Raw genomic sequence first — 21,828 nt, 5'->3', positions numbered from 1 at the left:
ACAGGCCCCTTTTGGGGGGGAAAAAAAAACAAGGTCAAGCCTAATTAGTTTTACACCAAATGGCTTCCTCATATGCTCCAATATATCCTATTGCTTGCCATTTATTTATGAAGAAGAAGGATAGTCTCAGCTTTAAGGAGCTCACTGTCAATGAGACATGAAAAAAACAACAGTTAAGAAAAAGTAGATAAGTACAAGGTCCCCGAGTGGCGACATCAAAAGGGGTCTCTAAATGGAGACCTCCCAGGAAAAGTGTCCAAGAGGAAGGAACATTTGACATGAGTTTAGATTGAGACATAGGAATTAAGTTGATCAAAAAAGAGGGTAGGAAGACAGAAGAAACACATATAAAAAGACAGATATAAAGGATGCTAAGGATTTCAGAGTATGGGGGTATTTTTAAGGCTGGAAAAAAGCCAACATGTAGGAAACAGTGGGTGATGAGGCTAAAGATGAGGACAGCAAGAGAAAGCCTGCGTGTCCAGCTCAGGAGTCTGAATGTTCTCTCGGATGCTCTGAGCAGTCATTGTAGCAGTCTAAGCAGATATCAGATTTAAGCAAATTTAGATTCTAGAAGGTAACTCTGGAGGTATTGTGGAGGAAAGATTAGAAGAAATTAAGACTGGAAGTAGAGGGACCTGTTGGGAGACTGGGCAGCGATCCAGATAAATAGGCCTTGGTTCAGGCCAGGGGTCTGCAGGTGGAGGAGGCCAGGAGGTGGGAAGCAGTGCTGGGCTCCTGGAGGAGGAAACTGAGCTGCCTCTCAGTCACAGGAAGACTGTGCCTGTCATGGCCTCCCCACCCCCATGCCCAAACGCCATGTTCCTTTCTACGTCTGTACCTTTCCCCTCTTCTTCCATTTGAAATCCTCATTCTTTCTTCCCTCCACCTGCCCAAAAGTGATCCATTTGAGGACTTGATCTAGTCTACCTCTCCTAAGGAGCTGTCCTTAATTACATTTTCTGAATAACATTCCCAATTTTTTTAGGTTCTGTAATACAACATACACTAAATACCTTGGCAGAACCTAATTACATCTTGCAAACAGTTTCATGTATGTGGAGGAGCTTGGAACCTTATAATTCTTTGTATTTTCTTCAATACCTACCACAAATATCTTGCACATATAGGTCAATGGATGTCCAGTAAAGTTCAATAAAGAAGAAGCACCTTTTATAAGCTAAGAACTTTTATGAGCTCAGTTATTCCTTTAGATCAGCTGCTGGAACCATTTGTCTTTCTCCACAGGTCAACAGTGTTGCCCAGCACAAATGAATTTTACACCTTCTCAAACTCAATAGAGCAAAGATGGAACTTCATTCCCCCTGCAAGCCCTACTGCCCCAGAGAAAAGCAAAAACAACGTGTGACATCTAATTCTTTCTTCACATTCTCATGTCAAATTGCAACTGTTTTCCAGATGCTAACTGGTTTTCATTCTTAAAACTGACAGAAAAGATTCTCATTATTTCTTTCTTTCCTTTTTTTTGGGGGGAGGAAGGTCAGCCTTGAGCTAACTTCTGATGTCAATCCTCCTCTTTTTGCTGAGCAATATTGGCCCTGGGCTAACATCTGTGCCCATCTTCTTCTACTGTATATGGGATTCCGCCACACCATGGCTTGACAAGAGGTGCATTGGTGCGCGCCTGGGATCTGAACCTGTGAACCCGGGGCTACCACAGCAGAGTGTGCGCAATTAACTGCTGTGCCACCGAGCCGACCCCTCTGTTTATTTCTAAAGCTGAAATGTCTAAATCGTTCTCCAGGCTAGTTGGAGTTTCCATAAAATGAAAATGTACATTCCAGAAAAATCCTTAACTTTCCAGAATAATCCTTAATATATTATGGTAAACACCTTGGCAAAATGTCACTGATTTTCAATGTCAGTGCCTCCACAAGGGTATCCTTGCATTGTGGTCCCTCCCAACCACCTCTCACTTTGCCCCTCCCCAGGCTCATGGGCTCAAAGTGTTTACTGAGCACTAAGAATGATCAGAGTCTGAGGGAGACTTCAAGGATTGTCTGTTTTCTGACCCCAACCATCTCTCTCCATCTCTCCTTTAACCTCTATTTTTCTTACTCTGGTTTCTACTTTAGTTCTTTACTTGTCTTGTGAATTTTTGTTTTGTGGCTTATAATTACCATGTAAATTCATATTACTTTTTGCCTTAGAGTTTAGAAAGAACTTACATTAAACAAGGTTTTTTTCCCAGCTCTTTGATGTGTCTAATACCTTCCAACGCAATTCAAGTGGCTTCTTGTTCTTATATCTCCATCATTATTCCTTCAGAATTATGTTCACCCCACACTTTTGATCTGACCAATGATGCTTTACTCTTTAAACTTTTCTATGCCAAGAATCCCATGAGGAATCCCTCAAGCACCATCAGCTAGGCAACCCCACATTCCTCACATCTGTTTCTGATACCAGCTCTGATATCTGTTCCCCAGCATTGAACCCACCATATATGGGGTTAAATCAAAAAGCACTCATTCCCCCTTCTCTGCTTCTCTAAGTTATATTCACATGTAGATATGGGTTGTTTTACCCTTTGTGTTCCTGAATTCCACAAGACAAATGGAGGTAATAAATTGTTGAAAGCCCAGGTGTCTACAAACTGAAACTCTGACTAATTACCAGTTCTTGTGGTTTGTTACAGGGAGACTGAGATCTCAAAATTATCAAGAAGCTGAAGCTCCCCAACTCCCGCTTCCTGGCGCCGAATCCACCATTCATCACAGGGACAGACAAACAGAGGACACCTGCAGCTCCCCTAACTCAGCTAAACGCAGGCTGATGGGAGGACGCCGAACTGCAAAGCCGCAGCTCCCCTCCCCCACCTAAAACCTTGTAAACTGTAATCGTTAATTGGCAGCAGTTGCCGTCCACACCCCAAGGCCAAATTTCTGGTGATGAGAGAAGATTGGTTGATGGAGCCCTAGATCTCCCGCTGTAGATAGAGATGACAGCCGGCTTGGCGCCAGAAGACTGGGATCACTCCTCCAACAAATAATCAGTCACCAAGGATATATTATTTCCCACAGACTTTCCTTTAAAAGCCTCAACTCCTAATGCCTCAGGAGGACTGTGGATTTTGGGGCATGTGCCCACTACAGCCTCATTTTGCTGGCAAAATTAAACCACTTTTCTTTTCCTCGGTCCCTGGTCATTGCGTTCATTGATTCGGCTACGGTGACAGGGTCCTGGGTTTTTCTGGCTACATTTCCTTGATTTGTTCCTAAATAAAGATGTTTCTGAAACTAATAATAAATTGTACCAACTGGTCATTGTATAAAAATCACTATCACAGATATTTTAAAGAGAACAAATGGAAAAGAATATTAAATTCTTCAGATAACTTTGCAATCAAATGAGGCATTGAGGGGAGCAGGGGGCACTGATTAGACCAGGATCCTAAGAGAAGAATTTTAAGTCAATTTCAAATGAGGTTAAAACTGGAATGAGCAAGTATATTACCAGTTATCTGAAATCATAAGCATTTCTCTGACCTTTGAGAATTTATTTGCATATAAACTGTACCACATGTGGGGTAAGAGTGCTGATATTGTTTAATTTCTTTTTATTATTCAGCACTTGGTAATAGATGTGGCTATTCACAATTAATAAATATAATGTGGAGAGACTCAACTTTCAACTGCCTGATATTATCAATTCTTACATAAAGCTAGAGTTTTAAAGATCAAATTTCATTCTAGTTACCTCTCAACTAGTCCACTTATGTCAGAAAGATGTTGAGTTTTAGGAAAATACTTCAAAACACAAATTTTATATGTAATTTCAAAAGCAAAAAATTAGTTAAAAACTGGGTGGTAACCAGTTTTGCTACCATATATTAATATTTAGCATGGGAGCAAACATTTTTAGAGAATATAATTGATATTTGCCTGTTTGTATATTGTAGAATGTTAAAGGAGTTACAGTTTTAATAGTATTTCAAATACCAGAGAATAAAAAACAGAATTGTGTCAGTTTTATGAAATAGTTTTTTAGACATAGCAGATTTTCAGAGCACATTATTTGAAAATAAAACAATCAGTTAGTGAGGTTTAAGCAATGTGGTTTTATTTTAAACTTGCTCATTCTATAGGAGCATCAATAAAAGCCCTCCAGGAGTAGGTGACCCTCTTTCTTCCTCATGAGCACCAGCTGTATTTTCTTTAAGCATCAAACTCTCTGGCAACACCACAACCCTCAACTCCGTTTAGTTGAGAAAATTCTTTATGAGTCATGTGTTTTTTCTAGGGGTATGGAGCTCCCAGACTTATTAACTACAGAGAGAGTAAGAGTCAGAACACATTCAACAAACTCCATTGTACTCAGGTGAGAGGGCAGGTGACTGAACGCACATCTGAAGAAGAACTTAGAGGATGCTTTCTGACTCTGCTTCGTGCCTCTGACTAAGCTGTCCTAGACATCCCCGTTACGGCCACGGAAAAACACAGGCAGCCTTGATGGACCAGAAATCCTCCTATGGCCATCATTTGTACAGAGTAAACTGGCTTAAGACCTCTCGTTTCCTGCTGCAGTGGTAATTTACAGACATACAGAACTGCCATCTAGTGACTAAGAAGAAAACAGCAAGGTGCTTTACAAGAAAAGTGAAATTGTGAGTTTTTTAAAGAAGAACAGTGAAGCACTAAAGTTGGTAAAGTTGACACAAGGTGGCACACGAAAGTTATAATGAACCTGAAAAATGTGTAGGTGAACTAATCAGTTGCTCTCTCTGCCTCTAAAACATGTCTTGACATCTGACTCATAAATAATATAGTTTAAATATAGTAGAATAACTTTGGAAATAAACTTCTCATCTCATCTCATCCAATGCTGTTGGCAGGACCTGGTATTAAATAGCCAGACGGTGAGTACCCATGTTGAAGTACCATTTTTATCACGGTGGAGAGAATATGAGGCATAAAACCCAACAGACTGATGTTCAGATCTTCCCTCTTATCCTTGATCAATTTTGTAAACATGGTTTTCTTTATCAGTTAAATATGAATTATAATAGTTACTTTAAAAGATTACTGTAAGAATTGCATGAGATAATACAATAAAGGAACCGGTGCACAGTAGATTGACAGTTAATTCTCCTTCTTTGTCTCTCTTCTATGACACATACACAAATCATCTAAGAAGAGAACCCGCCTATACAATAAACTCATAACAAAGAGTCAATAGCTCCAGAAGTAAGGAACATCATTGTCGAGTGCTTAACCTCAACTGCTTCCAAATACTGTTAACTCTCAATTAGTTTTATGTGTTTTCTGTCTTCCAGACACTTCACTGTCTACAAAGAAAGGAGAAGGTGTGAAATTTAAATTCATCCATTTCACCCTCGAATGGCCAAGCTGTAATATCAGGTGTTTTAAATCACCTAGTTCATCAGGTTTTCTGCTTATTACTGTATATTTTACCACGGTTCATAGCCCGAGAAAAATAGAAAATCATCACAATTTTACACACGTGAATATATATCTTGACTATTACAGCTGGAATCTTAATATATAATAATAAATATAAAATTATATAATTATATATATAAATTATATAAAATATAATAAATAATATAATAATAATAAATTAACATGTTGTACATGTTTTGTCCTTGTTGATAATATAGAATACTTTTGTCCAGATTTTCTTTGGCATTTTCATATATAATGAAGAACTCAGTAATATATGCCCTGGAGATAAGGATTCAGAAAAATCTAACATACTATCCTAGTCATGCCTCAAAAAAAAAAAAAAAGCTATAAAAATAATGAGAGGATATTTTGAAGGCACTATTATTCTTATTTCCAGCTTTGTTTCCCTTTACCTCTTTTTAATCTTTCTCCATCTTATTCGCTATTTGCTAATCATCTCACAGTAATTAAGTAACCCTCAGCTGAGTCCACCATGCCTCTTCAAGTGCCCCAGCCTGATGTAGGTCTCAGCTTTGACAAAAAGAAGCTGGGAAAACCTGTTTTGTGGCACTATTCTTAAGAGTATCTTTACTCTTACAATAATAGCTATAGTTTTGAGAGGCACCAATGGATTACAAAATGAAGTACTCGACCAATGTTGTATCCTCATTTTCCCTCCAGGGGAGCACAACTTTCATGTGAAATGCAGGGCTGCTGGTTTATTGTTTTTTCCTTTCAAGATATTTTATTACTTGTAAAACATAATAGGGTTAATAGTGATATGTGAGTAACAATATAAACTTACAAACTGGAAAAACCTGCTATTTTAGTGTCATAATTTTATATACTGTAATAAGCAGTAATACTTTCATAATGTAGTATCTTGATAGATCATAAATTTTTTCCTGGATCATTTTTATGCTAATTCATTTATTAGATTCCTAAATTTATACTTTTATGATCTTTATTTTCAATAAATATAATTAAAGGGACATCAGTTGTTCTTGACAAGTGAAAGGTCACAAAACATTTTTGATAATTTTTAAGTTTAAGGAGGATATGTCTGCTTCTTTTTAAAAGAGAAGTCATTTAATATTTGGAAAAGTTTTCAAAAATCATCAAATTCTTTAATTTTACAGAAAGGAATACTACATTCCAGAGAGCCTAAGTACATTTTCACACACTACCCAGAAACAGACCTGGGCCTAGAACTCATGTCTCAGTCGCCTGACTTCTACTGGACCACACTCAAGAGAGCACACCCTCTTCTTACTGGTAATTTCTAATACTAAGTTATTTTCAAAAGCCGAGTTGGGAGAAAGTATAAATAAATTAAACAGATAGTTTTATATAAAAAGTAGCAACTGCTATCCACAATTTCTATCCCATATGAGTGTTTCCTTTCTTGCAGGTTTCCTTTTTTTAATAGTGAGTCCATTTTGGTACAAGAAAAAAAGACATAAAATTTGGCTTCTTTAGTAACAGAAAAAAAAGCTGTGAAAATTAAAAAGACACTAACTAATGTTTCATCTACTAAAGCAACTTAAGAATATTATTTGATTTTAGAAAAGCTCTGAGAGATTTTGTTAAAAATCATATCCTTGTCATTATTAGTCCAACCAAGCACATTTCCACATGACATCTCCTAGAGTGGCCAGTTTTCTGCTGGATCCAGTTGTTGTCAGGTCCAATGTTCTGGCTGGGTAGAGAATGATGCAGCTTCTGAAAAGCATGTGCTCAGTTCCACTTCAAGGTTGATTTCCTCTGCAAAGTCTAAGTGGAAGAAAACATCCCCTTCCACCTGATTGGATTCCCCTGCAGGCTTAGAGAAACAAGGTGGCCTAGCCAGCTGGGCAGACAGGAAGATAAATCAGAGTTTGTCACAATTTTATGACAAATAAGAGAGAAAAGGATTCCACATCCTAACAAGATCTTCTTACTTGTTGAACAACATCTGAACATTTTTTTCGGAGTTTCCAAAATAGCAGATTGAGATTCTATGTTGGAAAGGAAGAAGATAGTCAGTATACTAAAAAATAAATTTTCTCATTTTCTCAATCAGAAAATAGAACTAAATAAAATATATCTTTAGCTATAAGTACCAAAAACATCCAGTTTATCTTCCAGTTATACTTCTGTGTTATGAGAACATGACTGCTTTTCAATATATTTAATATGTACAGTGACTAACACTCATGCCGTTAATTACTTTTGGAATTAGAATAGCCCTATGCCCTTATTGACAGACATCAATCATAATTACTTTTCTCAATTCCTAGTTTCTATTTTGTGCCAGAAAGTACCTGCTGAGACATTCACTTTTTATATTATTCACTTATCGTAAGTCTGTACAATGATAGATGACAACTCAGCCATCTTGAAGGATGGGGTCTCAAATGCCACATCTCACTATTGACAAATCACCTTCTGGTTTGAATGAGAGATGATGAGCACTGTCACCAGAGACATTCGGGAGAAAGGGATTGTGCTCCTTTAGTCTGTCCTTTAGGAGTCTGTGAGACTGCAAATTCTTCATACTAGAAAACCTGAGGGATAACCAAGTCTAGGAATCTTTTTAAAGCTAGGGGACACTTTCTTCTACGTGAAGCTTGCAGCGATGTTTACAAACATAAGAAGAAAAACAAAAAGCCTTCAGGAATCCCCAGTGCTCCATGGATCGGAGTCTGAAAACCACTCGTCTTTTCCATCCTCCACGTTTTACAGATGAGACATAACACAAGCAGTTGGTGGCAACCTGAAGACTAGACTTCATCTCCTGACTGTCACGTCACTCCCACCTCCGACTGCTGTGCAGACCAGACACCTGACAAGATACAGCAGTCACTCCTGGGGATAATTTAGACATTCCCAATTTAGCAACATTTTAGTTGATGTACGTGACAAGGCTATAGAAAAACAAAAGGTATTTACTACCTAAATTGTATAACGTATAGTTAAATGACATTGAAAGTTTTCATTTCACTTACAGCACAATTTTGATGGGCCCAGGGGCCTTCTTTCATCTGCTCACCCTCCCTGACATCTCAAACCTTCTCTGCATTTCTGCTCTTGCTCACTGTGCTCCAGCCACACTGGCTTCTTGCTGCCCACTGACATCCGAGTCACAGTCCCTCCACAGCATCTCTGCAGCCCTGGGACATCTGCATGTCCTCCTGCCCTGTCTCTTCCCTCTGGGCCTTGCTCCAGCCTCCCTGGGCTCTCTAAAGTAGCAACCCACTCATTCCCTAGCTCTCCCCATTGCCTGTCACTTACCTTCTTCATGAAACAGATCATCACATGATAGACTATGTAATTCACTTGTCTGCCTACTTAGCCATTATCTCTCTTACCCAACAAAAACAAACTCTGTGAAGACAGAGATTTTGTAGAAAATTTTTTCCTTAGTGTATCCCAAGCCTGGCATAGAGTAGGTGTTTAAATATTTGTTGAGTAATTGTAGGAGGGAATGAAAGGAGTAATCAGAAGAATGAGCACAGCATGGAAGTAGGTGAAACCATGAAGAGTGGGCATCCTGGGAAGGGAAAGAGGGAGGAAAGATTTTATATCTGGCAACACAGATACCACTGTGCCTTTACTACTTCCTGCATGTCAGCTTGTCGATGTAAATAATCCATAATCAAACTATAAATCAAAATTGGGGTGAGTTTATTATGAGCCAACTTTTGAGGACCGTGGCCCGGGGCCTTCCTTCCCTAAGGAAGGAAGGGCAACAAAGAAGTGGGGTGTACAGAGCAGTTACATACTGTCAAAGAGAAAGTATCACATATGATTGCAATGTCTCTTTTACTATAAGAAGATCCGCCCTGCCAGGTTGCCCTGCCAGAATAGATATAGATGGACACAGCGGGGAGCAGGTCTGCTGTCTCGATGGGCTTGGCTGGTGTCAGGTCTGTTGTCTGGAGCTGGGTGGTCACAGGATGACTGCAGCAATCAAATCCTAGATTAGGGAGAAATGCTTATCCTTAAGACAATGCCAGTGGCGGGGAAGTTGCATCCTTATCTTAAAGGCATTTACTCTTCTCTTTGGGACATGGCAAAGCAGTTACACAATGCAGGCCACAGGCCTTTTTGGAAAAACAAATTCAGGCCGAATTAGCTTTACCCCAAATGGCTTCCTCATATACTCCAATATATCCTATTGCTTGCCATTTATTTATCAAGCTCAAGGTGTGTCTTTCAAACAGAAATGATTAAGAATAACATGAAGTAGTCACTTACCAACAGATGTCACTGTGGCAACAGAATATTAACAAGTGGCCTTCAAATATAACCATTTTCCCAAATACTATATTTCACTGAGTTAATCAAAAAGGGATTCTTCTCTCTTATACTGACAAATCTCCACTCTGAACTTAGCACTAGAGGTAGTCAATTTTGAATAAAGACCTTTAACATCAAAGCCAGCCAATAGATCCTATTAAAGCAAATCCAAACTCTGGAACACTTGTGTTTTCAGTCACATGCAAATCCTCTCAAACTCAAGATAGGGTCCCGGCTTTGTGCAGATTGAGAAAAGCTTCTCTTCCTCTGTTTCTATTCAGATAGTTCAGGGAAGAGCCCAAAGGGTCTCCTGGTGGAACACGAACAGCTCTTTACATTAGAAATGCAGGCAGTGTTTCCTAGAGTCTTTTCTATAGGCCAAGACATGCTGACTTGCCCAGAGGAGCAAACTTCTGGGCTCCAACAGTAAATAAGACTGTGTGCAGTTTACCACACCAATGAACTACAAAGATGTATCAGGAAATATTTTGAACACCCACACCTAAGCTCTCAGTTTCCCTCTGTCTTATTTCATGACTACCTGAACTGAATTCATTCTCCATCCCCATCCCTTTCGTGATAGTTTTTATTTCCCTGAATCAGCATGTTATAACATCTAAGAGAAATTTATCAAAATACTCTCTTCAAAATAGCTAGCTGAAGTATAGGAGTTGTAGAGGGTCAAGATTTTAAGATGAAAGTGATGTACAGAGTAACTGTACTACAAAATAAAAAGAAAATGAATGAGAACAATGAGAGAAGAAGAAAAAAATGATAAGGAGAAGGAATATAATATAGAGTAAAAGTAAGAAAGAGAGAAAAAAGAAGAAAGAAGGTGTAGGAAAGAGAAAGAGTTAGGGGAAGCATGAGAAATGGCAAAAAGGGGCACGAGCAGAGAGAACACACTGTGGGAAATCAAAATTGACCACCCTGAAATATATCACGTTACTTTGATTATTTTCTCTGGCGGACATTTGACCTTCCCCACTAACTGCCTAAGGGAATTTAACTCTGGGTATGGACAGCCTGGCAGGGTCCTCAATAAGGCCATTCTTTTCAATGTTCTGTTTACCAAATATTTACATTTGTAAAGGTATCTCCCTCCATGTACTGGGAAGGGGGGTTATGGCCTTGTCTCTGGAAGCTCTTATCAGTACAGAAGGAGAGGTCTTAAATGTACATACTTTTTTTGTGTGTGTGAGGAAGATCAGCCCTGAGCTAACATCCATGTTAATCCTCCTCTTTTTGCTGAGGAAGACCGGCTCTGAGCTAACATCTATTGTCAATCCTCCTCCTTTTTTTCCCCAAAGCCTCAGTAGATAGTTATATGTCATAGTTGCACATCCTTCTAGTTGCTGTATGTGGGACGCGGCCACAGCATGGCTGGACAAGCGGTGCATCGGTGCGCACCTGGGTTCTGAACCTGGGCCGCCAGTAGCGAAGTGCATGCACTTAACCGCTAAGCCACGGGGCCGGCCTTATATACTCTTGATTACTGTGATTTCTGTCTCTCTAACCACATTCTCTATAGGCAGCCCTGTAAAGAATTTTCTGACAAATATTTACATTGCCCTTTCCTTGTGAATTGCATTCTTCCCCTCTGAAATCCGAAAACACTACCTACACCAACATCCTCCTTTGTCTTTAGCTGAAGATGGTATTTAAGATGAGAATCGCTGCCATTGTGTTGAGAAACTCAGTTTCCCTGGTTTCTCCCATGTATACATGTTATTATACTTGGTATTATTTTCTCCTGCTAACCTGTCTTTTAATTATTTGGCCAGCCAGAAGAACCTTAAGGAAAAGGGAAGAGGGGGCTCCTCCCTCTTCCCCGACAACACCATGCTCAGAGAAAATGACAACTCAACTGGCTTCTGAACAGGGCTCAGGTCTAGAGTCCCTGGGCTGCATTTGAGAACTCCACTCAGTTCTAACATCTTGAGAATGACCACGCTTCATCCAAGCTCTGATGGCACTGCTTATCAGTGCTCTCCTCTCCCAGTACCTGCTGGAGCTTTAGGAACTGCCTCTCTCATCTCTGGGACTGACAGAGTCCCCATTAAATATTCATCAACTGGGATGGTTGCTTTGAAAGAGTAACTCAGAGAGAGCTCTCTCAAGGGTACATTTAAACCTGCCAAATCCTTCACTCACCCTTCTGAAGAATTAAGAAACTAAACAGTTTTTTTTTTTTAATTACTGTGAAGCAAAGTAGGAGAAAACTTTCCTGGCAAAACTTTAAATGTTCCATTTTTTTTGAAGTTACATCACAAAATTCTGAGCATAATCTAAAATTCTGGGCTCCCCACAGTTCCAAATATGTTTCAGAAATGATCTCTGTATCATCACAAAGTAAGCCTATGCCTTAAAAAACAAAATAAACTTGGATGAGTTTTATCTTGTAGAGAGAGGGCAGCAAGAAAAAGACTAGGATGTGCCTCTCTGCTATGAAGGAAAATAAATAAAATCACACCAAAATATACAAAATACACCTCTAAAACTGAATGAAGCTGTCTCTAAAGAGTTTTACATTTTAAGTAAAAATGCACCTATATGAAATTATACATCAGGTTGACTAAAGTCTAGTCAACTTAATAGAAGAAGAATTCATTAAATTTCATTTAAATAACATGATTTATGATTAACTACATAATAAATGGTAGATATTTTAATTCTGGTATACCATGTCCTCCACCAATGAAGGTGGGGTTGAACCTGTAATTTTCCTGAAAGGGCCCAACCGTATGTTCTGCCTATTTGATCATTTAATAGCATGGATCTGCTCCTCATTGCCAACAAAGGATGTCTACACTCAGGCTTTAGCTTGCATATGTAAGGGGAAATGTGGGCTGAGTTTACAAAAAGAAAAATTGAAGATGGAGCATTATCTTTAGGAGACATGGTCATTCTGTTCAAGAACATTTTCTCCCTTCAAGTGAGAAGCTGAGAGAGGGAATGCTGTCAGCCTCTTCCTTGGCCCCTTATAGAATTCTGCATTGCCTCAACCGAACGTGTTCTAAAGTGTTTGAACTAAACTTGAAAATGAGCTGATGACACTGTATTTGCATTACGTCACACAGAATCTCTTTCATTAGGCACCATTCAAAACACTTTTTTGGGACATTAGAGGCCAGAAAAGTTTTGCTTCTCTGAGAGACTGTTGCTTTTAATCTCATGGACATGAGATGATAGAGAATTGTTCCCATTTCCCTTTCTACTTTAAACCTGAGGGATACATTTCCAACTACTTTTAAAAACTGCAGGTCCTCGGGCCAGCCCCATGGCTTAGTGGTTAAGTGCCCAAGCTCTGCTACTGTCAGCCTGGGTTCGGATCCCAGGCACGCACCGACGAACTGCTTCTCTGGCCAAGCTGAGGCTGCATCCCACATAAAGCAACTAGAAAGATGTGCAACTATGACATACAACTATCTGCTGAGGCTTTGGCGGAAAAAAAGGAAGAGGATTGGTGACGGATGTTAGCTCAGGGCCAGTCTTCCTCAGCAAAAAAAGGAGGAGAGGTATGGATTTTAGCTCAGGGTTGATCTTCCTCACACACACACACACACAAAAAAAATTAAAACATTAAAAAAAAAAAACTGCAGGTCCTTCTGAAACACATTTCAGTGCACTGGCTTATTTCAGCTTCATTTCATTGTTCCATCCTAAATTCCTTTAGGTTTGATCTATTTTCCATTGTAATCCTTTTGTATACCTAGATATTTAAAAGCTGCTCAAATCTATATTGGAGAAAAGTTGGATTACAATTCTTTCAGCCAGCATGTAAACACAATTTTTAGGGTTTCTACACAAAAAGTTTCTGCCATGTTTCTACCAGCTCTCCTTCCATATATTTTCCTCCAGGATTTCCTGTGACAAAATAGCCTTTCTAAAAGCCAGTCCTCTGTTCACTCTCTTGGCCAGTCACATGTTCATAGAAAGATAAAGCACTGGATTTTTCAAAGATGCAACAAGAATGATCAAGTCCTGAGTCACACCTAGATATCCTGCTCCTGTTCTCCATGAATTTTAAAACTGAAGTTAATTATCTCTTTCATTTTATCTAAATCTATTGAGTAACCTTGGCACTGAGCCCCTAAACTTGTCCACAGCCTGCTTCAGCAGACACAAAACTCTCTCTCAAATGCTTGCATTCGTGTGCTGGGTAGGTATTTTATTTATTTAGATCTTATTCCACAAAAGATCTTCATTGATTCACTCAAATACTTAAGTATATACTATGTGCCCAAAGGTCTTGAAATGTTGGGGGTCTGCAAGGAAGACAGATATGTATAAACAGATAAATTACATTACAGAAATAATTTGAACTAAAGAGATATGTATAAAATGCAAGGGGACTCTAGGAAAAAGAACCACCAGGGGTTGAACCACAACCAAGATATACAGCTAAGTACTGGGGATTTGAGGGAAAAAAAAACCGCCATGGGGGGTGGACAGGGTTTGTACCATATAAGTAAAGGAAAACAAAGAGCGAGAAGATAAAGACAAAAGAAGATAAATGCAAAGGTTTTCTTCTTCTTAATGTTTCTGCCACCAACTTTAGGAACACACTGCTTGTTGGTGTCCTTTCTAGCCAGTCTCATCCTTCAGCCAGCTCCTATAGACTTCAAAAATTCCATTGTAACAAGCTGGGCTCCTCCATGGAGACAATGCCAACTATGTAGAGAGCCAGGAGGGGAGAAAAAGATTCACAGGAATCTGCAGCCCTTCTGCCACTCACTGGTGGGGAGGGGCACTGAGGCTTCACTTTGGCCTCTGTCTCCAAGTTCACATAAAGGAGGGTCAGTTCCTTCCTTGATATATGAAGGTGGAGAGAAACCTCTCTCACAGACGGGATTATGAAAAAATTAAAGTGAGAACCATGAAAAAGGCAGAGGAGGTAGCACCATGAATCTGAAGTAACTGGACATGTGAATTAATAAGCAATATAAAGAGCTGAAGAGAAAAACGAAGGCAAAAAACAAGTTCTCAATTTTCTGAGATGGAAATGCAATTCTTTCTTCTTCAAAAAGAGAAAGATTATTGAACCTTTTCCTTTAAAATAAAATTGAAATGGGCCACATGTTGCAAAGAATGGTTTTAACCATGATGTCACTACACAGTAATGTGTAGCAATCAGTTCTTAAGTGCACTGCAAATAGTTCCTTACTTAACAATTATGTTATCAAAGTTTGCAATTGATATATATATATTTTAGTAAATATTAGACTGTGTGCAAATTTGTCACTATATTATTGACAATGTCACTGTTACAACTGAAAGCCTGACTAAGAGGGAGAAGATAGTGTGATCCCAGATTGCTCGATTCACAGCAAGAAAATTTATGTGCCATCAGGTCATTTGGACAAAAGAATGCTATATGGCTGTTGGGTTTATAACAGATCCATTAGAGAAAAACAAGTCACTACAGTAAATTATTTTCTACTTACTTCCATCACCCTCTCCAGGAACACATATTTTAAAATGAGACTCTTTATTATATTAAAAATGACCAGCTCTGGCACTTTGAAAACTACATCAAATAATGAAGAAAAACTAGGTTACAAACATCCTGGTATTAATTCCAACTACCATCTTTTACCAAACTAAATCTCGAATTATCACTAATTAACTTGCAATCTAGTGCTATTCCAATATACAAAATCAACAACATTAATTTAATACAAATTAAAATGTTTCAGAACTTTTTAAAAATTTCTCTAAAATTTTAGAGGATAATATAAATATATCTCTTGGAAAAGTTGAGAAAGATAGAGACACCAGGAAAGGAAAAGGTGAAAATATTACCCTAATCAAAGATGTAAAACACAAGATATGAACAATTGTTAAATAATTCTCTATGAAATTCTTCAATTCTACTATCTCTACACCTGGCTATTTCCTATCAATAATTTGATACATAAACAAATAGAATAGTGTATTTAATGGGATCAATTCTTTTAGTTGTGTGCTTTTCCTTTTAAAACTACTTATGCTTTTATGTGCTTGTTTTATTTTCAGGTGGTGTCACATTAGAACACACTCATCTCTGAAGATTTTTGCATTAAGGAACACTACTTTGGTCCTTGATCAACTGTAATCTGTGTTATGATAAACTCAGAGTCCTACATGTAACGATTCCTACATCCTATCTTCTGTACGTTGTTCATGTGAGGGAGTATAATCCACCAGGTAAACAGTAATAAGTGTTTCAAAAGCATCGGATATTAAAAGAACATGCAGGGTTGGGTGTGGGCCCCCAATTCAGCACCTTAGTGCAAAGAAGAAAGGAATAAATGTATCCCTACAAGGACTGGGATAAAAACAGGAGATTAAGAGCACGAGGCACCAACTGCAGGCCTTTAAGCAGGGACCAGGAAGAAAACTGTTGACACTGTGGATAATGGTTGGTTTTACAGGCAACTCACGAGGATGATAAGGACGTGAAATAATGATAATTATGATAATAGCATCAAACAGTTCTTCTGAGCCAGGGACTACACTCTGAATGTTAATTCTGCGCTTGAACATACATTAACGCACATAACACTCAAAATATCCAGATGTAGTAGATGTTTTTCTTCTCACAATTTATAGATGAAGAGACTGGGTACACAGGCTAGGAAACTCACCCAGGTTACAAATGGCAGAGCCCAAGCCCAATGTTCTTATGTTAGGCTCTTTTACTACAAGTCCAAGTTAAGTCTCTAATGACTACCTACACTCGCAACTGCCAAGACCGTCGTGCTCCCTCGATGAAGGTAGGCATGGGTGGGGCAGGGACCCAGGTGTGGGAGACTGCCAGATCTCATGTCTGGCACACAGGTTGCCAGACTGCTTCCACCTGTGACGGGGCCCAGCACACGCCCCAGAAAACTTGGCGGCAGGCCCCAGGGCTCTTTGCTCCGGAACTTGTCCCCTTGAAAGGGGCCTGGCAAATGTGGCTGGTTCGGCTGGTTCGGCTGGTTGGCCAGCCTCCTTTGGACAAAGCAGGCGAGCCAAGCCAGCGTTGCAGTCTGCCCTGGGTGTGGCACCTGGGCCCTCAGACACAGGGTCTCACAGGTGCCCTCCATCGTGCATTTCTCCCTGGAGCTGTGGCCTGGGCACTAGGAAGGCCAGGCCTTGCCAACTCAAGAGAAGAGACTAGGACCTGTCGCTGGAAGGGATTCCCCAGCATGGACCTGGCTCCCTAGTCCTGTAGCCTGCTGGGGCCACACTCACTGCTTTGCTGTATGCCTGTCTCAGCCCTTCTGACTCCACAGAGCCTTTCCTCTATCTGGTTGGAGTCAAAAAGTGCGTGCGTGGGGTGAGGCCATGGTTCTGTCTTTCCAGAAAGAAATGAGGCCTGGGTCGAAGCAGCTGGCCAAGGCAGAACCTTGACCTCGCACCCCAGTCCACCTTTGGCCATCAGGGCCAGACCACCGCTTCCAAAGAAGGGAAGCAGCCTGCGAGCTGAGTGGAAGTGGGGGATGGGAGAGAGACAACACCTGAAGCCAAGTCAAGAATGGCTGTGCACCTTCTTCACCTGCACCTGGCAGGCATGAGGGAATGCCCAAGCTGGTCAGAGTCTCGCAGATGGGGGGAGCCTTCACTAAGGACCCCCAAGGCCCACCATAGGCCCCAGTGGCCATGCATGCACCCTTGGCCTGACAGGTTGAACCCAAGCACACAGGGCCCCAGGAGGGGCCAGAGAAAGAAAGGCCCATGGGAGAGGTAGGCAAGGTGCGCAGGGCATGCCCCCCTCCTCTTGTCAGGTCCCTGAGACAGACAGAGAGAGAGAGACACAGAGAGAGAGAAACACAGAGAGAGAGAGATAGAGAGAGAGAAATCCCAGACCATTAGTCTCTGCCGCCACCGCTGGTGACATCTCATATACCATACCACTTCCCCCACCACCCCCACGCCCTCACCCATTCCAACCCCACCACAGAGAGGCCGGTTCCTGATTCTCTCCATTCTGGCCCTTCTGGACCTGACCCCAGTGCTGGGCAAAGGGTTCAGAGAAACATTTACATGTCACTCTCCATGGGAATTGTCTTCTTCCCCTCTCAAATCCCAAAACCTAACCCTCAACATCCTCCTTTGTCTTTAGTGGAAAATAGGATTCAACAGGACAATCTCTGCTACTGTGCTGAGAGATTCAGTTTCCTGGGATTCTCCCATGTACACAAGTTCTTAAGCTTGGTACTATTTTCTCCAGCTAACCTGACTTGTTAATGATTTGGCCAGTCATAAGAACCTTAAGGGAAAGTGCGGAGGGGGATTCTCTCTCTGCTCCCGACAGCTCTGAGCTGGCTTGGTCCCTGAGACCTGGCCAGGGGTAGCCCATCCCCAGGCGCCCTCTCCTGGGGCATCCCAGGAAATGCTCAGCACCAGCCCCACCACATTCGCCACTGCCAAGTCCGTCTTCCTCCCTTGGGAGGCCTGGGCAGGAATGGAACTCGGGTGTGGTAGGGCGCCAGATCTCAGGTCTGGCACACCGGTTGCCAGGCTGCTTCTTCCTCTGACGGGGCCCAGAACAAGCCCCAGAAAACTTGGCGGCAGGCCCCAGGGCTCTTTGCTCCAGAACTTGTCCCCTTGAAAGGGGCCTGGCACACGTGGCTGGTTCAGCTTGTTGGCCAGACTCCTTTGGACAAAGCAGACGAGCCGAGACAGCCTTGCAGTCTGCCCTGGGTATGGCACCTGGGCCCTCAGGCACAGGGATTCATGTGTGCCCTCCATCATGGATTTCTCCCCAGAGCCGTGGCCTGGGCATTAAGAAGGCCAGGCCTTGCTGACTCCAGAGAAGAGGCTGGGACCTGTCATCAGAAGGGCTTGTCTAGTGTGGCCCCGGCTCCCTAGGCCTGTAGCCTGCTGGGGCCACACTCACTGCTTTGTCCTATGCCTGTCTCGGCCTTTCTGACTCCACAGAGCATTTCCTCCACCTGGTTGGAGTTGAAAAGTTCAGGCGTGGGGTGAGGCTGTGGTTCTGTCTTTCCAGGAAGAAATGAGGCCCGGGACGAAGCAGCTGGCTGAGGCAAAACCTTGGCCTGGCACCCCAGTCTGCCTTTGGCCACCAGAGCCAGACCACTGCTTCCAAAGAAGGGAAGCACCCTGCGAGCTGAGTGGAAGCGGAGGATGGGAAGGAGACAACACCTGAAGCCAAGTCAAGAACGTTGGTGCACCTTATTCACCTGTACCTGGTGGGCGCAAGAGAGCACCCCAGTCTGTCAGAGCCTGGAGGGCAGGCGGCGCCTTGACTGAGGACCCCCGATGCCTGCCCTAGGCCCCGGCAGCCATATTTGCGCCCTTGGCCTGACAGTTTGAACCCAAGCCTGCAGGGCTCCCGGAGCAGCCAGAGAAAGAAAGGCTCATGGGAGAGGTAGGCGAGGTGGGCAGGACATGCCAACCTCCTCTCCTTAGGTGCCCGAGAGAGAGACAGAGAGACAGACAGACAGAGAGACAGAGAGATCCCTCATCTCTGAGTCGCTGTCACCATGGCTGGTACCAACTCAGATGCCATCCCACTTCCACCCACCACCACTGCTGTCTTGGGCCAGCCCCACCACAGAGAGGCCAGTTCCTGGTCACCTCCATGCTGTCCCTTCTGGACCTGAACCCAGTGCAGGGGAAATGGTTCAGACAATTGTTTACATGTCCCACTCCATGATAATTATCTTCTGCCTCTCTCTAATCCCAAAACCCCATCCCCAAAATCCTCCTTTGTTTTTGGGTGAAGATAGGATATAAGAGGAGAATCTCTGCCATTGTGTTTAGAGACTCAGTTTCCCTGGTTTCCCCCATGTACACACGTGCTTAAGCTTGGTATTATTTTCTCCAGATAATCTGATTTGTTAAGCATTTGGCCTGCCATAAGAACCTAAAGGGAAGGGGCAGAGGGTGATTCTCTCTCTGCCCCTGACAGCCCTGAGCTGGGTCAGTCCCGCAGTCCTGGCCAGGGGCAGGCCATCCCCTGGCCCCCTCTCCCGGAGCATCCCAGGAAAGTTTTACTGCCAGTCCTACCTCACTCACCACTGCCAAGACCATCGTCCTCCCTCGAGAGGTCTGGGTTGGACAGGGATGCAGGTGTGGGAGACCAGATCTCAGGTCTGGCACACTGGTTGCCAGGCTGCTTCCTGCTCTGATGGGGCCCAGCACACATCCAAGGAATCTTGGTGCCAGGCCCCAGAGCATTTTCCTCCAGAACTTGTCCACTCAAAAGGGGCATGGACCAGGTGGCTGCTTTGGCTGGTTGGCCAGCCTCCTTTGGAGAAAGCAGGCAAGCCGAGCCAGCCTTGCTGTCGCCATGGGCACTGCACCTGCACCCTCAGGCAGAGGACCTTACACATGCCCTCCATCATGGATTTCTCCTCAGAGCCATAACCTGGGCACTAGGAAGGCCAGGCCTTCCCAACTCCAGAGAAGAGGCTGGGACCTGATGCTGGAAGGGTGTGCCCAGTGTGGGCTCGGGTCCCTAGGCCTGAGGCCTGCTTGGGCCACACTCATTACATTGCCATATGCCTGTCTCAGCCCTTCGGACTCCACAGAGCCTTTCCTCCACCTGGTTGGAGTCAAAAAGTGCAGGCCTGGGGTGACGCTATGGTTCTGTCTTTCCAGGATGAAATGAGGCCTGGCACAAAACAGCTGGCTGAAACAGAGCCTTGACCTCCCACCCCAGTCTGCCTTTGGCCACCAGGGGCAGACCACCGCTTCCAAAGAAGGGAAGCAGCCAGCCAGTTGAGTGGAAGTGGGGGAATGGAGGGAGACAACAGCTGAAGCCAAGTAAAGAAGGGCGGCATTCCTTCTTCACCTGAATCTGGCAGGCAAGAAAGAGAGCCCCACCCGGTCAGAGCCTGGCAGTCGGCGGGGCCTCAACTGAGGACTCTTGAGGCCCGCCACAGGTCCCGGTGGCTGCGCATGTACCCTTGGTCTGATGGGTGGAATCCAAGCCCGCAGGGCTCCTGGAGTGGCCTGAGAAAGAAGGGCCCAGGGGAGAGGTAAGTGAGGTGGGCAGGGCATGCCAACCTCCTCTCCTCAGGTCCCTGAGAGAGAAAAAGAGAGAGAGACAGAAAGACAGAGAGAGAGAGAGAGAGAGAGATCCCTGATCTCTGAGTCTCTGTCGCCACTGCTGGTGCCAACACACACGCCATCCCAATTCCACCCACCACCCTCACGACCGCCTCGGGGTGAGCCTCACCTGGGCACGGCAACTGCACAGCCACTTCTTCCTTCCAATTAGTAAGGATCAAGTAGTAACTGAACAACATTTGGAACGGGTTCCCAGTTAGGGACTTCAGAGGGAATCACACGTTCCTTTGAGAAGGCACATTCTCATTCCAAGTTCCAAGTCGCTGTCTAGCAACAAGTTTGTATAGGATGGGCAATCATACCAGTGGTGATCTAAACTTGGTATGACACCCATTCCTGGAAATAACTTTGTGCCTGATCTCTCCCCGTTACATCTCGTAAGGATCACACAGTGAAACCAGGTTTACAACATGATGCCATATATGGCACATGAGAAGGATTCTCACATGCCTTTCAGAAGGCAGTGTTCTGATCCTGGCTTGTCAGTGCTGATCAGGGAAGAGGTTTGTATAGGACTGGAAATCCAAAGTGGACCTGAGGCAAACCAGGTCTAGCACACAATCCTGGAAATAACTTCATTCCCCATCTACCTTCCTTCCAGCTAGTATCTCATAATACCTAAACAAATTTTGGTACAGATTCACGTTTTGGGCCTTCACAAAGAATCTCACGTTCCTTTGAGAAGGCAGTATCTGATTCCAAGTTCCAAGTCGCTGTCTAGCAACAAGTTTGCATAGGACTGGCAATCATACCTAGAGCTTAGCTAAACTGGGTATGATGCCCACTCCAGAAAATAACTTTGTACCAGATCCCTCTCCCTTCCATCTCGCAAAGATCATACACTGAAACCAGGTTTAGAACATGATGGCATTTACAGCCCTTGAGAAGGATTTTCACATGACTTTCAGAAGGCAGAGTTCTGAATCAGGCTTGTCAGGTCATGTCTGGGAACAGGTTTGTATAGGACGGGAAATCTAGAGTAGACATAAGCCAAAACATGTCTAGCACTCATTTCTGGAAATAACTTGATGCCCCATCTCACTTCCTTCAATCTAGT

The 21,828-nt window shown here is 42.8% G+C and overlaps 1 long non-coding RNA gene across 1 annotated transcript; it reads left to right on the top strand.

The window, feature by feature from the left end:
- Window positions 1-1,233: 1,233 nt before the first annotated feature.
- Window positions 1,234-3,159, top strand: LOC131410025 (uncharacterized). Its single transcript, XR_009221103.1, has 2 exons — window positions 1,234-1,363; window positions 2,660-3,159. It is a non-coding gene; the product is annotated as an uncharacterized LOC131410025 (long non-coding RNA).
- Window positions 3,160-21,828: the final 18,669 nt, after the last annotated feature.

This window comes from Diceros bicornis, chromosome 9 (genome assembly GCF_020826845.1).
Source record: "Diceros bicornis minor isolate mBicDic1 chromosome 9, mDicBic1.mat.cur, whole genome shotgun sequence".
Lineage (NCBI taxonomy): Eukaryota > Metazoa > Chordata > Mammalia > Perissodactyla > Rhinocerotidae > Diceros > Diceros bicornis.
This window is presented reverse-complemented; position numbering and strand designations above follow the sequence as displayed.